Source organism: Epinephelus fuscoguttatus, linkage group LG17 (assembly GCF_011397635.1).
Source record: "Epinephelus fuscoguttatus linkage group LG17, E.fuscoguttatus.final_Chr_v1".
Lineage (NCBI taxonomy): Eukaryota > Metazoa > Chordata > Actinopteri > Perciformes > Serranidae > Epinephelus > Epinephelus fuscoguttatus.
Window position 1 is genome coordinate 38,569,942 of NC_064768.1, and position 17,185 is coordinate 38,587,126.

The following is a 17,185-nucleotide window of genomic DNA, read 5'->3' on the forward strand; positions in this document are numbered from 1 at the left end:
TAGGAAATCAACAACAGCAGTCAAGGTTTATTACTGTGTCTTCTGTTCCCATTACGGCCTGTCCAAATGAACCAGTTGTCAGCTCATCTCAAAGTGACCCTGTGTCCTGGAAATGATATTTCTGCACCACTGATTTGCAACAGCAATTACATTTAGAGAGAAATGTGTCTGCAAAAACAATCAAAAATGTTCACTGACAACATTTTCATTTGTTTTCCTGACAACATCTGCTCATAACGACTTCAGCCTGTTCATCATTTCCATGGTTATGTTTGGACGCTCAAAGCACTCGGTCATCTTTACAAAAAGATTGTGGCTTTGGTTAAATACTGAAGAAGCTGACTTATTAATATTTACTTCGTATTTAACAAAATCCAAAGTCTTTCACTAACCAGAGCATTTCTGTGGCTGACACTTAACCACGAGCAGGATTCAGGACATGACTCCTGGTAGACAAGAGGCCCCCGGGCACAGATATGCAAAGGGCCCCATTACCTCTCCTACACAGGAACAAGACACATAGACTTTGTGGTGGATTTGTGGCATCTTTTTGTGGTTTGAGTCTCTTTGTGGTCATTTTGTGTCTCCTTGAGGTTGTTTCTGTGTCTTTTTGTAGTGATTCGGGTCTCTTGGAGGTCATTTTGTGTCACCTAATAGTCATTTTATGTCTCCCTATGGTTGTTTTGTGTCTCTTTGTAGTCATGTTGTGTCTCTTTGTTGTAGTTCTGTCTGGTTTTGAAGTCGTTTGGTCCCTCTGAGATGTCTTTTTGTAGTGGTTTGGGTCTCTTCGAGGTAATCTTGTGTCTTTTTTTTGGACATTTTGTGTCACTTCATAGTCATTTTATGTCTCTTTGTGGTAGTGTTGTGTGTTTTTGTAGTCATTTGGGTCTTTTTGGTCACTTTGTAGTCATGTAGTTATTTTGTAATAACTTTGTGTTTGTGTTCCTTACCATGTCTTGGAGGTCTTTTTGTGGCCATTTTGAGTCTCTTTCTGGTCAGAACATATTTATGTGAGTGACATTTTGCAAATGAAGGCCAGGAGGCCCCCTGGCACTCTCAGCCCCTGGGCCTGTGCCCAGTAGGCCTGTTCAGTACTCCATCCATGTGTAAAACTATTCAGCACTTTCAGCACTCAAAAGAAGTGTTTCCCGTCGAGGTCATAAGGCATTTAAAACAGGGATGAAGGTAAGCCATCATTTCTAAGTTCATTTCCCTGGCATGAAAACCTTATTTAAGAGACCAACATTATCTTTGTTTCTCTTCAAGTAGAAAGTAAAATTAGTTAAGTTAAAATGCTAATTATAGAGTCATATTGCCCTCAATGAATAAAATAATAACAATAATAATTTTAGCATTATAATTAGCATTAACATATAAATTAGCATATAGCATATATAGCATATGAATAGCATTATGTTCATGAGCAGTGATCGACAGCTGTGTTAGACACTCCTCTTGGTCTGATTGTTGCCTTCATTCAGGCGCGTTGGATTCTTGTAAAGGCCATTAGGAGCACTAGGTGGAGCCTGATTTTTTTTTCTTATCTGTATCATGTACTGCTGTCAGGATATAGAGACAGTTTCAGCAAATCTAACAGTATTGTAGCTTTAATGACCTTGTTACACTTGTAACAGTGTATGCTACATTGCTAAGAGTTGTCCTCCTCCTGGATATGCTGTATAATTTCAGTGCCCACCCATAAGTACATCCTAGTTGCAGTACCTATGACCTGGTCATCAGCTCAGAGTTACTGCAGGGAGAAATACACAGACTTGACCAGCATGAGAGACCAGCAAGAGAAGAACGAGATCATGAACGTCACTGATTACTCGAGCTGGTGGACTGGTTTGTCTAGAACCGGCTGGCAGTGGTCGGACCAGAGTAACTCTTCCCTCAGAGTATGGAGGTATAGAGAGCCAGATAACCCAGCATCGGAACATTGTGCATGTGGTCAAGTGGCAGGGTGGTCTGATTTTCCTTGTACCAGGAAACTCACATTCATCTGTTCAGGTAAGTATTCATATTCAATATCGATAAATTAACGGAATTTTATTTTATCTATAGATATTGAAGTGATATCTACAAGTAGTTGCCGTTTACAATGCACTAAAAACCACAACTTTATTCCTTATTTTGCAGTTCCCATAGTAAGGCTGTTTCAGGTTGTCCTGAAGCCTGGCGGATCTGTGGACCTGAATGAACCCCTAGTGCAGGAAGCTGTTTTGAACCAGGTCGGTCTCATTCTTCATCTGAGTGTTAACAAGAGTCAGCAGATATGCCAGTAGCTCTGTGAGGCTGTACTTAGACACAGCAATGTTTTTAGCTAAACGCTAATGCTATGCTCAAAATGACAATGCGACATGCTAATGATTAGCAGGTTTAATATTTTTCATGTTGACCACCTTTATTTAGTATGTTAGCATGATAATGTGCAGCTTAGCACTAAGCACAAAGTACAGCTGAGGCTGATGGGAATGTTGTTAGTTTGGCAAGTATTTGTTCATAAACCAAAGAAGCAGACAAATTAAAATGTTGGCCCCTATGATGGCAATGAATGAAAGGCTTATGGATCAACAAAGTTATTACAATTCATCCTGAGGGGAACTTGCACCACATTCCATGGCAATCATTCCAGTAGTAGTTAAGATATTCAAACAAACATATCAACCTTATAGTGATGCTATAGGAAAATCAGGGGATTAGAAAAGTCATTACGATACATCATCTCAGAACCACAAATCTCTACAAATTTATGTAACCTTTCATTCACTGGATTCTGCAGACAACTCAAAAATTTCACCCGTTGGTGGCACTTTATTAAAAGTCAGCGGATCGCCAAAGTTACTAGGATGTCTCCGCTGGGCACTGTGAATATATGTTGCAGATTTCAATGCAAAGTCATGTCCCTAAAAACCAACTTCAACTTCGTGATGGCTCTAGGGGAAAGGTCAGGGGCTCTCCATCAGTAGGATTCCCCCTCTGGAGACTATGCATGTCTATACAAAGTTCATGGCAATCAATTCAACAGTTGTTGAATTAGATCCTAATCTCATCAAACATCCATGGGGCATGGCAGTACCTGAGAAGTCCCGTGTCCATGCCTCAAGAGGTCAGAGCCAAGTCCAATCAACGATGGGGATCTTTCGTGTCAGGGCATAGACAGGACCTCTGGGGAGTGTCATGTAGTGTCTGGCACCAGGGCATTGATGGGGATCCTTGTGGGATGCAAGGTAATGTAATGGCAGGTCCAACAGATGCTCAATCGGATTGGGAACTGGGGAATTTGGAGGCCAGGTCAACACCTCTGGCACTTTGTCACATTCCTTGGGCCGTGGCAAAATCATGTCCATAAAATCCAAAAATGCCAATTTCATGGTGGTCCAAGGGGAAAGGTCAGGAGCTATGAAGCAACTATGAAGAGACTATGAAGTCTATACAAAATTTCATAGCAATCCATCCAACAGTTGTTGAGATATTTTAGCCTGGACCAAAGTGGTGGACCAAACAACCAACTGACTGTGACTGACATGCCTAGAGCCACATCCCTTGCATGGCTTCACGTAGATGCCACTTGACATGCACCTCCCACCCAAACATCATTGCAGACCAAGTACGACAATCAATGGAAACAGCAGTCCCCAAAGGCAGTGGGTTGCCTAGAAGGACAATGAACCGTGCCACGCAGCAATAACAACTCAGGAATCACCAGAAGAATGCGACAAAGAGGTCAAGGCATTGACCTGGCCTTCAAATTCCCCAAATACCTATCTCATCAAACATCCAAGAAAAAGCTGGTACCAGAGAGGTCCTATGTTCATGCCTTGAGAAGTCAGAGCCAAGTCTGATCCACTATGGGAGTCTTACCTGTCAGGGCATAGAAACACGACCTCTGGGGGGTGTCATGTGGTGTCTGGCACCGGTGATTGACGGGGATCCTTTGACTTGTGGGTTGCGAAGTAATTTATTGGCACGTCCCCATAGATGGTCAGTTGGATTGAGATCTGGGGAATCTTTAGTACTTTGTCACGTTCCTTGGGCTGTTCCTGAGCAGTTGTTATTGTGTGGGGTGGCAGTGCGCATTGTCTTGGGTTGCCAAGTGGTATCCACTTAAATGCCAGGTCCCAGGGTTTCCCGGCAGAATATTAGATTGAAACCAGATGATCGATGTTATTCACTTCACCTGATGGTGTTTTGATTGTTGTGGCTGATGAGTGTAAATGCAAACTCACTGAAACTGCAGTGATACCTGAACTGATCTGAGGGCATCGTTAAGATAATTAACGTCTTCTCCAAGTACAAGCAACGATCAGATCTTTCATACTCTGAGGATAACAGCATCCACTGAAGATGTCCCTGAAAATGTATTTAATGAATTGTTAATGATCAGAAGGAAGTGATAATGGTTGGTCAGACTTGCAGCTAATTCTATTTATCAAATATCTGGTCTTAAGCTGTTCATCAAACAGTACTGTTAGAATGGCAACACAGTGTGAAGTGAATTCAGTTATCTTATAGGGCAACACTAAGTCAACATTAAGTTTTATTCTGTCTTGTAGAAGGAGAAACATATGAGGGAGCATGGGATCAATCAGGAGTTCAGACTGAGGTGGAGGAGGCAACCAAATGGAAAGATTATTCTTGAAAGGCTGAGTTGTTACCGTAAATGCTGTCTTGTTGTCTTTCTCATACAAACAACAGTCAATCCCTGCTTAAACCATGATGCCTGTTTATTTAAGGACTAGATGCATATTTAAAGAATTAAAATCTATGCCAACTATGCATTTCTAGTGTGGTTTGCCCTGCTGTTGGTATTTTCTTACTAAACAGTTCTGTTGTGCCAACCTTATTAACTCTGTTTTACAACATACGTTGTCAAATTATTTATCACTCTGAATAACACTGTTTAATCTGCATATGAATTAGGACTAAAGAATACTGAGATGTGTGTTTTTTCTTAATGAATGCATGGGGGAAGGCAATGGTCCATCTTTTAAAAAAAGGATGGTAGATCACAGTAGATTACTGTGACACCATTTAGGCTGTGGCTCGGGGCCAGGATTAAACTCTGTTTATGTACACAGATATGGTTACTCATTATAATTGGCCTTTAAAACCAAAACATTTTTTCTTTGTTTGTCTGCAGTTGTTAAGCTTAATGTGGCATATAGACACAAACAGGATTCATGCACAGTAAACAGAGAGAAGAGCAGAGGACTGGAGTAAGATTTGTGAATGAGCTTCAAGTCTTTGTCTGTCAACATTTGGGGAGTTTGCATTTGCTGTACTTGCTGCTGGATAGGCTCATGTGGAAACAGTCTTCTTTTGTACTCAAGACCTGACTTACGGGAATGGGAATGGGAATATGGAGAGATTCAACTGGAAGAACATGTGGGAACCTTTGAAATGCGTGGTGTATTAAGAGTAGGCATAAGTGTGGCTGGAGAATATGGATACTTATAGTAAATATACTTCCTGTGTGTCTGGCAACTTGTGCAGGGTGTATCCAGCCTCTCGCTAAATAACCCCCCTAAATAGGATGGATGGATGGATGAGGATTTGCATTGTTGCAATACCAGCCAAAAAGTAGATGTAAATAGATCCTGATTAATGTGCATTAAGAATATAATCTGGCACCACTTTGTCATAAGGCACTTTTTTAACAATGCTATTAATGTCTATGTCTTCATTTACAATGCTTTATAGATCTGTTATAAGTCATTATAAGACCTTTTCCATTGCAAAATGTGAAATGTTGATAAGGCTTCTTACAGTTTCTATTAAGCTATTTGCATCTTTAAATGGTAAACCTGCAATGACTGATTTTTTTTTTGGTCACATGGGGGCAGCAGAAACGAGCTGTGAACGCAACTCTGACATATCATCACCTTCCCATTCCTATAAAAATCACCTAAAACCTTTAGCCAAGGCATACCTAAAGCAAACTGAGGCTGTTCTTGAACCACTTGGAGGACATGCACATACATGGTCTCATTTGAAAGGTAAACACAAGGAGACTGTTGTATAAAGCTGTACCTAGTCCAAATTCAAAGTAGTTATCAGTAGCACAGATAATATACATTTTGTACATGTTTTTACAAGGGTTTGTCTAGGTGCTCTCCAAAAAGACTTTAAAACAGTGTACTGAATATGTCATTAAAGTCATTAAAGAGTAAAAAACAAATCAATCAAGACAGAAATGTCTATTTAGGAGCTTTCTGTGTATAAATACACTTCTAAAAAATCTAAACAATTTCGAAAGACTAGAAGTTCTTCTCAAGAAAATAGAGGAGTAATCTGTTTATTTTTACTTTTATAACGATCTATGTTTAAAAGAAAAAGAAAATGCTCAAAATGCATATTTCCCAGTTGGGAGTTTCACTGGCTGTAAGAGGCAACAGTCATCAGACCAACCGCTTGGCTGTTGGCTGGCCCCAGAGACTGAAAACAGGGGCAGGCTCTTGGCAGCTATTAAAGTCTGTGGAGGGAAAATGGAAGCACCTACTGGGTCAAAGTAGGTGTCAATCAAAAGGCCAGAGTTCACCGGCCATTTTGATACCAAGCTATCGGCAGTATTTACTTGCAAACTGGAGATTTTATGGACAATACACTGGAACATTTGAAAAGATGCACTGGCAGTCTGTGGATATTTATAGATGTAATAATATTCTACTCTACTACTTATTTTATACAGTCTATGATTCTACTGAATTTGAATCACCTGAAACTTTGCAAATTTATGAGGACTGTTTTTGTTGGAATATTATCAATTAATGGATTACAGTAAGGCTTCATAGGTGAGTTTCAACAGTTTATTTGTTAGTGGTCTGACAGAAGTGTTATATGTGCCCACTGTGTTGGTTTGTATCAATCAACCTGGGACTTTTAGCTCACTAACCATACGTCACATGAGTAACCACATAAACACAGCAGTTGTTTACATATCATAATTCTTTAATAAATACACCTGTGGGCCATCAGATTGTGCTCATAGGGCAAACTTGTTAGCGAACAAAAGCTCATTTGATCATCTAGACATTACTGACGACCATTATCATTAATTTGGACGGTAAATGGGTAATGTCAAGGTGGCTATGTCCATTTTTTAAATGCATTCTATAGGGAAATAACTGTCTCTCTAGTCGCTAAATCCTCCACTATGTTTACCAGCATGTCTTTAAATGCTGTTTGCTACTGAGCAGGTATTGTTTGTGTACAGTGGGTTATTAGGACTTTTTCCCCCAACTGGCAACCCATATGTTGTTGCTAGGATACAGGTGGTAGGCCTAGCTAGTATTTTGACAATGAGGTACAGTGTTAATACTATTGTTTAATAATAATACTACAAATAAAATACATTAAAAATAATATATTGTAAATTTCAAAGTTAACATGATGGATATATGGTTTTCTGATATTATATTGTGACAGTCATCTCATCATACCCATTGTATGAAACATGACATCATATTATACACAGACATAAATACACAACTTCCTTTATTACTTGACAAAGTCACTTACATGTCTTTGTGCGCACTTACAAGATGTATCGCCGATGTTAAACATGCATTTTTTAATAGATATTGATACCTCATTCACGGCGTATATATACAATTCATTTACATATTCATATATATAATTCACCATCTCCAAAGGCTCCTTGTTCTTACTGACAGAATGGATTTGTCTTTGACTGGGTTTGACTTTGCGCCTGCTGCTGGAGCTAAATCCCCGAGCTCTCCTTAGTCTCCTCAGGAGACAGCATCTAATGAAACATTTAAATATTTATGTGTTGAAAGTTGTTTACCTCCCTCTCTCTGGTGTACTGTAGGGTGGACGAGGGGAAAGCTGACTCTCACTCCGTTCTCTTTGAGCAGTGTCCTTCCTCTCTTGTTTCACTCCTTCCTTCACTTATCAGAGTCGGTGAATTAATGAAGGAGAGAAACAGTGAGTCTGTTGTAATTTTAATTTTTCCTGAGGGGAAGGTGGTCCGACTGTTTCTGGGAGAGCAGGGGAGGAACTTTTACTTTTGTCTTACTCCTTAAGTTAATTTCATTTCAGCAGAATTTTTTATGTTAAAATAGAGATCAAATAGTTACATTGAAAAGATGGCATTCATGTGCGCCACGGGTCATAAAACAAAAAAAAGGTTGTTCATATTTATTTTAGGCTGTTTGTTGTAAATCAGGGCAGGGTGCAAATATCTGCATCTTAGATAAAACTGAATCTCTGCCAAGAAATTGAAAAGAGGCCTCAGGGGGGTTGAGTTTTTCTGAACCTGTGAATTTTATATGAGAGTCGTGAGAATCATTCACAGTCTGAAAGTCTTTGCACCATGTTCCCCTTCAGAAGGGATTCTGTCACATGTGAATGACATTACTACTTTGCTAAAAATGCATTTTAAAAACAAACATGGTCCCTAAGATGGAAACACACATAAGTAAAACAACAAACATTAAGGAAATGCACCCCATATTCAGAGAAACAGCACTTTCTGCAACACATGTAAGAAATCAAGCACTATTTTGCAGAGAACTCTCAAAATTATACAAACACTAAAACATCAAAGTGAGAACATAAAGATGGGAGAGAGACAAAGTTTACATTTTGAAATGCTAAAATTACTTAAACGCAAACAAACAAATTGATCCAGAAAAGAAAAGTTTCCTACAGAGTTAGATGAGTAGATTTATACCCATAATAGACCAATAGTAGACCATTGGAAAAGAGATGAAATGAAGGTCAGTAGCTGAAATATTTCCCTGTGAAATTGGACGACCCTTCCAGAACCTGATTTGTCATCAGTAGTCATAGATCACATTTATGTAAGCAGACAGGACTGTAGAGTGCTGCAGGATTGAGTCCTACAACCCGAAAACCGGTTAGCATTTCAACACTCGTGGTTCCCTCCTCTTGAATTCAATGTGTGTTTTGACCAGGTTTTTGTTTAGATGGCTGAAATAAGGTCTGTGGTTGAGCTTCAAAGATTTTCATGTGGTGTTACAGGACATAAAATACACCAGTAAATACCCCACTTGTACATTTTGAAGCCTTTGTGTCTTAAAAAAGACGGTTGCTAACAAGTGGCTAGATGAGACTACAGAATGTCATCACGCCAAAACAGCTTTACAGCCTCGTTGTGGTCGTGATGTAGTTTGTTTATAGCCTAACGTTAGCTTTCCACCTCTGTTGATTGCATTTACACTTCAAAAGTCATAAAAGTGGTGTTCATTGGTGAAGATTATTTTGCTGAACAAAGCATGCTAGTATCATAACCTTTTGTTTGCCACAGAGCTTATTTTCTGCCATAATCGAAAATTCAATGGAAAAATCCCATAGGGTTTTTGAGGAGGGAACCATTTTGGAGGGCCATGTAGCCCCATCCCCTCTATTCCAACAAAATTAAAACACCTTACCCCTTGAGGTGAATGCACAAAAAGGAGGAATAAGGGCTAGGGGCAGGGGGAAGGGTCTCAAAGTCAGTGGGTCTTTGGTTAGATGCCTAACTTAAATAGCCGGTGGCATGGTCAAACGCATCTTGAAATTGAAAAGCATCAGCCAGAGTCATCTCCAAGGTCTGTCATTCCTGTTTTGACTAGCATCAGGGAAAACAATGTGTACTCGAAGCGCACAGCTACTCTATCTAATCTGACTCCAGATATGTGCGTCAGCCACAGACTGTGTCAGACAATGTTAGTACATTAAACTCATCTTTATTAAATATCAGATCTCTGCCTGGTAAGTCACTATTAATTAATGATTTTATTATCAAGAGAAACCTTGATTTTATGTTTTTAACTGAAACTTGGTTAAATGAAAACAACAGTGCAGCAGTACTTACTGAATCAGCCCCCCCAAACTACTATTTTATCAGCTCAGTTAGAAAACTCAGGAAAGGAGGTGGAGTAGCCACTTTATTTAAGGATATTTACCAGTGCAAACAGTTGTCATATGGGAAGTTTGAGTCTTTTGAATATGTTGCACTGTAATTGAGATCCTCCTGTAAAGCAGTATTAGTAACCATTTACAGGCCTCCAAAATATAGTGCACACTTTGTTGATGACTTTTCTAAACTATTGTCTGTTGCTTGTATTGATTTTGACTGTGTTGTTATAGTGGGTGATTTTAATATTCATATTGACAATCCCAAAGATGGCAGTGCAAAAGAACTTTTCTACATCCTGGACAACTTTGAACTTTCCCAGCATGTAACAGAGCCAACACACAATAAGGGACATATTTTAGATCTAATTATCTCCAAAGGGCTCAACATTTTTTGAGGTTGTGGTGACTGATGTTGCCTTTTCTGATCATTACTGTGTTTTCTTTAAAATGGCTATCTCCGCTGACACCAGTAAAAGTACAACAGAGGTAATCAGAAAACGCTATATCAATGAAAACACCTGTACACTATTCACCCAGGATTTCATACCCACACCAGCTGTGCCCTCAGTCTCTGTCAATGATCTGGTTCATAGTTTCAGCTCTAAAGCTATGAATATTATGAACAATATTGCCCCCATAAAGGTCAAAGTTGTCTCTGGTAAGAGAAAACCACCATGGAGGAACGCCACACAGGTAAAAGCTCAAAAAAGAGAATGCAAAAAGCAGAACGCAGGTGGCGAAAAACCAAACTCCAGGTTCATTGTGACATCTTTAAGGAAAGTCCGCACATCTATAGCTTGGAGCTAAAAAGGGTGCGGCAGTCCTTTCTCTCTGAGATTATCAACAGAAATAACAACAATGCACGGACTTTATTTACTGTTGTTGACAGACTGACAAACCCATCAGCATCAGTCCCTCCTGAACTGCTATCCACCAAGGCACGCAATGACTTTGCTTCTTTTTTCACAGACAAGATTTTAAAGATAAAACAGACAGTCTGTAACTCCAACACAGTGGCTATTTCACCTGTGCCTCATAAGACTACTCCAGTTAATTTGGCACTTTTTCACCCATTAAATTATGCTACTTTGACAGACATAGTTAGAAACCTTAGGTCCACTACCTGCTGCCTTGACACTCTGCCTACAAGCTTTTTTAAAGATGTTTTTAATCGCATAGCATCAGATATACTACAGATAGTCAACTGTTCTCTTCAGTCAGGCCTTTTTCCAACGGCCCTGAAGACTGCAGTCATTAAACCTCTCTTAAAAAAGCCTAATCTGGATGCCTCAGTAATAAATAACTACAGGCCCATATCAAACCTACCATTTTTAGGAAAGATCATTGAAAAGGTTGTTTTTCAGCAACTTAACACCTTCTTGGAGCAAAACAATTCCTTTGATGCCTTTCAGTCTGGATTTCGAGCACATCACGGCACTGAGACTGCACTTGTAAAAGTTTTAAATGACATTCATCTGAGCAGTGATGCATCAAAGATTTCGGTTCTGGTATTACTGGACCTCAGTGCTGCATTCGACACAGTTGACCATAACATACTGCTCGACAGACTAGAAAAGTTTGTGGGACTTTCTGGCACTGTGCTAAATTGGTTTAAATCTTATTTACAAGACAGGGACTTCTCTGTGTCACTTGGCAATTATTAATCTGTGCAAACAAAAATTACATGTGGAGTTCCTCAAGGGTCCATTCTTGGGCCTCTTCTGTTCAACATCTATATGCTCCCTCTTGCTCAGATTATGGAATATCGTAACATCTCCTACCATACTTATGCAGATGACACACAACTTTACATAACAGTGTCACCAGATGACTACAGTCCCCTATATCTACTAAATAAGTGCATTGACAAAATCAATACGTGGATGTGCCAGAATTTTCTACAACTAAACACAAAAAACTGAGATAGTTGTTTTTGGCCCCAAAGAACAAAGATCAATAGTCAGTGCTCACCTTGACGCCATGACACTAAAACCTACAAATCAAGCCAGAAATCTTGGTGTAGTTCTGGACTCAGACCTAAATTTAGTACCTAATAGTCACATTAAGACAATTACTGAATCAGCCTACTACCACCTTAAAAACATAGCAAGAATAAAATAAATAAAAAAAATATTTCTGTCTAAACAAGATACAGAAAAACTTGTTCATGCTTTCATTTTCAGCAGGCTGGACTATTGTAACAGTGTCTTCACAGGCCTGAGTAAAAAATCAATCAGACAACTGCAGCTCGTCCAGAACGCTGCTGCCAGAGTCCTCACCAACACCAAGACGAGTGTAGCACATTACACCAGTGCTTAAATCACTGCACTGGCTTCCTGTGTGTCACAGGATAGACTTTAAAAGCTTTTGTTTTTAATGATCTATTGTTCCTTTAATGTTTTATCTTAATGTATTTCTCTTGTAAAGCACATTGAATTGCCTTGTGTATGAATGGTGCTATATAAATAAAATTGCCTTGCCTTGCCTAACATTTTGTTCTACAACATAAAAACACAAGTAAATACCACACTTGAACTTTGAAGCTTCTATCAGTCTCAAAAATGGTGTTTGCTAACAAGTGGCTAAATGAGGCTAAATAACGTCATCGCACCACACTGAACATGGCTTTACAGTCTTGTTATGGTGGTAACGTTAGGTTATGTGGTCACAGCGTAGCTTGGTTATAGCCGTTAGCTTTTTACTTCAGCGATTGCATTTAGGCTTCAGTGAGCATGACAGCAGTGTTCATTTGTGAAGATTATCTTGCTGAACTAAATGTTTACGATTGTTTGCCTTATTTTCTGCAATAATCCAAAATCCAATGGAAAAACTCCACAGGCTTTTTGACGAGGAAATGCAATGTAAACTTCCACGTCAGCCTAAAAAAAAAAAACATCATTCCTGGAGCTCAATTGGGATCGAGCCTAATTTTCACCTCGGTCAGCGGTGCTACCTCCAGCATCAGCTCAGGCACCAGCGGACCTGTGGGTGATCACTCAGCCCAAGCTGTAAGAAGTCACTGCTCATTCTCCTCTGCCCTTTCAGCATCTACCTGCACTTTCTGTTTCTTCATTGCCACCCATCGTGGGTTTCATTTCCTGCCTTTGTTGGCTCTAAATCACTTTTTCCTTTGCACACCATGATATGAAACAGACTCCTGACATCAAAATAAACCTAGAAATGTTCTTATGAACCTGTGAATATGTTTTTGCTTTATAAAAGCTGGGAATATGAGCTGCAAAGACAATAAAAATGTCAATCAAGGAGAAAAATGAATGGAGCCGAGGGCTGGCCTTTATTAATGGAAGCTTCGTCAAGGCCGAAAAGTATGTCATACACTGCCATTTACCACAGAGAACATACGCCACTAAAACAGAACACAGTTCAAAATGTGCAGCTGTTAGGATATCCGCAGGTAATGAGAGCTACTTGTCAGGCAAGGCATGTGAACAGCACAGATCCCTGTAAATCCCCCAAAACCAATAGATGGGCCAGCACCAGGGTGAAAATTCAAAGGCAACTACTTTGTCCTTATTTTCAGGCAGAGACAGAAGATGCTACCTCAGCAGTGATATACTGTAACATAACTGATACTCAGCCTTGGATCATTCATCTTTACATGATCAGCCATTAAATCACCTACTGAGAAGATCTGACCTATGGCTAAGCCACGCCCCTCTCCACTCACTTGGACAAAATATCAACATTCAGTGACTGGCGCTATGGCAGGTGTCACAGTACACGACACTGTAAACAATCAGATGTCATTCAGAAGTAACCAAAAGGGCCTAAACTACGCATTGTAGAGATATATTCGTCATTTTAATGTTGAGAAAGTCGACGAAAAGCTTAAATTACAAGCCAAAATTTACAGGTCACAGTGTATGCGTAGAGTATGAGAAAAGGATAACAGCCTTTTTACCATCTTTACCAAGAGTGTCTCTCCGTTAGTTTGGTGCTACAGTATTTACACTGAATCATTCAGCATAACGTTTGCCAACCTTTGTTATCTCTGCCATTACAGATAAGTTAATGAAGCTAAGCTCCAGAAGTTAACGTTAGCTTAACTAGAGCCCTTTGGACAACAGCTAACAATGATGTACCATCACCAAAGTACAAAACTAGAACAAAATAGGTTAATGAACTCCCAGCAAACAAGGTGACATGATGAACAACGCAGCTAGGAGCTAACGTTAGGCTAACTTTAGCTAACGTTAGCTAGAGATGTTAAAGATAACTTTATATTTCTTTCCAGCAAAGTGACAATATGTTGCCTCAAACACAATGTTGACTTACCTTAGAACAGATGTAGACATCATTGTTAATCTTATTCACGTTGAGTTGATGTTGTGGTCTAACGTTACCACACAACTTTATCCAAAGGAGACACTTTTCTCAGTTGAGATGTGGTTTAAAGTGTAAAAAATACACCTGGTCGCCCAGCCTCTCAGGATACCTTGTGTCAGAGTTGCATGTACCCCATGCACACCGTTTGACCATTTTTAAACTTCAAATCTCAGAAAAAGCTCATAAAACCCAACAAACTGACTTTCTGTAATGCATTTCAATGGACGTCCAGGCAGAGAATGTCCCAGTGTATGGGAATGACTATATGCACTGTGATTGGCTCATCGCGTTTGAGGGCGGGGCTTAGCCATAGGTCAATTGTAGAAATATTCCGCTTGTTCTTCAAAATTAAAGTCCTATACTACTGTCATGTTTTTATTTAGGGAGGACAAATGCATGTGTTAAAAATATTGACGGGGGCGTGTTCCCTTTAACCTCCACAACACCTTCCCTCATGTGGCAGAGAATAATCAATAACCAATAGAGGAATTTTAAAAAGTGTCGCCTGGCCGGTTGGTATAATGCAGGAAATGGCACACAAACTGAAGCAGATGTAGACATAGCAGGAAGAAATTACAGAAAAGTAACACAATGCACAAACTAATCTGAATCCTGGATCACACTGGGATAGAATATATGTAACACGTAATGATGATATATGACTGTGTAAAAGGATCTGACGAAGAATTTTCTTTGAAGAGGCACAGTGAACCCAGGGTGCACGTGTGTGTGTATGTGTGTGTGTTGCCTCACACGCCGTGAGACTAATGTGTCCAGACACCTTGCGGGTCCCAAAGTGACTCTTGCAGTAACAGATCAATCAGAGCTGGCTGAGTAGACAAGCTCCCCACGCCTCCATTGTGATACCATTATCTTCCATTTAGGAAGGAAAAGTCATATTGATTCTTGCCATTATGTCACTGCAAATTTGGCTCTATTTTGCTCTTTCTAAGTTCTCTGTTTGCCTGGGAGCGAGAAGCTGAGAGCTATAGAGCTACAGGAGTTTGTACACACATAAATAGATATGTGGCTTTAGGTGGCACAAGAGTGCTGCAAGGTAGGCCTACACTTATCTTGATTGTAATATTAATGTTTTAATTGTATGAGTTGTTACTTGATGTAATTGTCAAAGGGACATATCAGCCCAAAAATCAAATACATATTTTTCCTTATATCTGTAGTGCAATTTATCAATCTAGACAGTTTTGTTGTGAGTTGCAGAGTGTTAGAGATATCAGCCATAGAGACGTCTGCCTTCTCTCTAACATAATTAAACTATAATAACTTTAATTATATAGTATCAAACAGAGTTTACAAAGTGCTTTGACAAACAAAGCAAAAAGCGAAATACTCAGGGGCAGAAAACAAGAAAATTAGAGGGCAAAGCCATGAAAATTAAACACACAAATGTCATGGTAAAGGCAAATGAGTAAGCCCAAAAGGATAAAAAATATTTCAAAAATGAATAAACACAAATAAAAAAATGAAGATGATTAGGGCATTTATCATTAAGGTAAATAAATAAACAGATAAAAAAGGTTTAAAATCTAAAATAGATGACATTACTTAAAGGCAAGTCCGTAAAAGTGGGTTTTAAGAAGTGATTTAAAAGAAGTTACCGAATCTGCAAGCCTTATCTCCTCAGACAGGTTGTTCCAAAGCCGAGGGGCCCTGATGGCAAAGGCACGGTCACCTTTAGATTTCAGCCTCAACTTTGGAACAGCCAGGAGGCCCCCACTCGAGGATCTAAGGCTGCGAGCTGGCTCATATGGGGTCAGCATTTCTGCTACGTAGCTTGGGGCCAGACCCAGGCGAGCTTTACAGTGATCAGTAAAATCTTAAAATCAATTCTAAAACAAACAGGAAGCCAATGGAGAGAAGCCAGTATTGGGGTGATATGATGTCATCTATTAAAACCAGTAAGAAGCCTAGCTGCTGTGCTCTGAACTAGTTGGAGGCGGGACAGTGACTTTTGGTTAATGCCCAGAAGATAGGAGTTACAGTAAGTCTTGAGAAAATGAATGCATGAATTACTTTTTCCAGGTCTGAGTGTGAAAGCATTGGTCTGATTTTTGAGATGGTTCTAATTTGGAGAAAACAAGACTGGACGAGTTTTTTGATCTGTGGTTTGAAGGTGAGATCAGAGTCAAATAGTACTATTTCTAGCAGTGGGTTTTACATTACAGTGGACAGTGGACCAAACTTGATGGCACTCAGCTTGTGGTGCTCAAAGGCCAACAGCAATGTCTCTTTGCAGAAATCATTACCCGGTTACTAAAGATAATCCACAGACCTTGTTGTTCTTTACATTACAGTTCTCTTTAAAGCTTTCCATGCAGGCATGTCTGGTGTTATGATGGCGTCTATCAGTATTGTATGTTAGCTGTGAGGATAGGTGCGTAGGTTTTTTAAGGCACAGATATTTCTTATGTACTGGATCAGGCTATATGCTGGTCTGTCTTCCACTCTCATCCATGACAGGCTGGCATGTGAACCTTCCACACTAAGTGCGTTTACATGGACAGTTTAATTCCATTCGGAATAAAAGCTCATTCCTGTTAAAAGTGATCACCTAAGTAAAAGTAAACACCTAATTCAGAATGAAAATGGCCAACGTGATTGAAAATTCAATCCGATGTAAGGGTCTGGAATATTCCATTTCTAATTCCGAATGAAAGAATTTCTCGCACTTGTATACGCTCATTCCTCTTTAAGTTCATTCTGGTCTTGCTGCGCATGCTCGTTTCCTTGCCTTTCTGGCGCCATGACGTATATAGCCTGCATAGCAACGGGCTGAGGTAGAGCAGTCGGACTCGTTGCACTCACCGGTTTCCATTCTCCACAGCACGGTCTTCTATCTCCCTTCTCCTCCTCAACAGACGAAGCATTAGCAGAACAAGGTTGCTGTCGTACTGCTGCTTCAAGAATATAAGCAAGCCCGAAAAAAGGCACT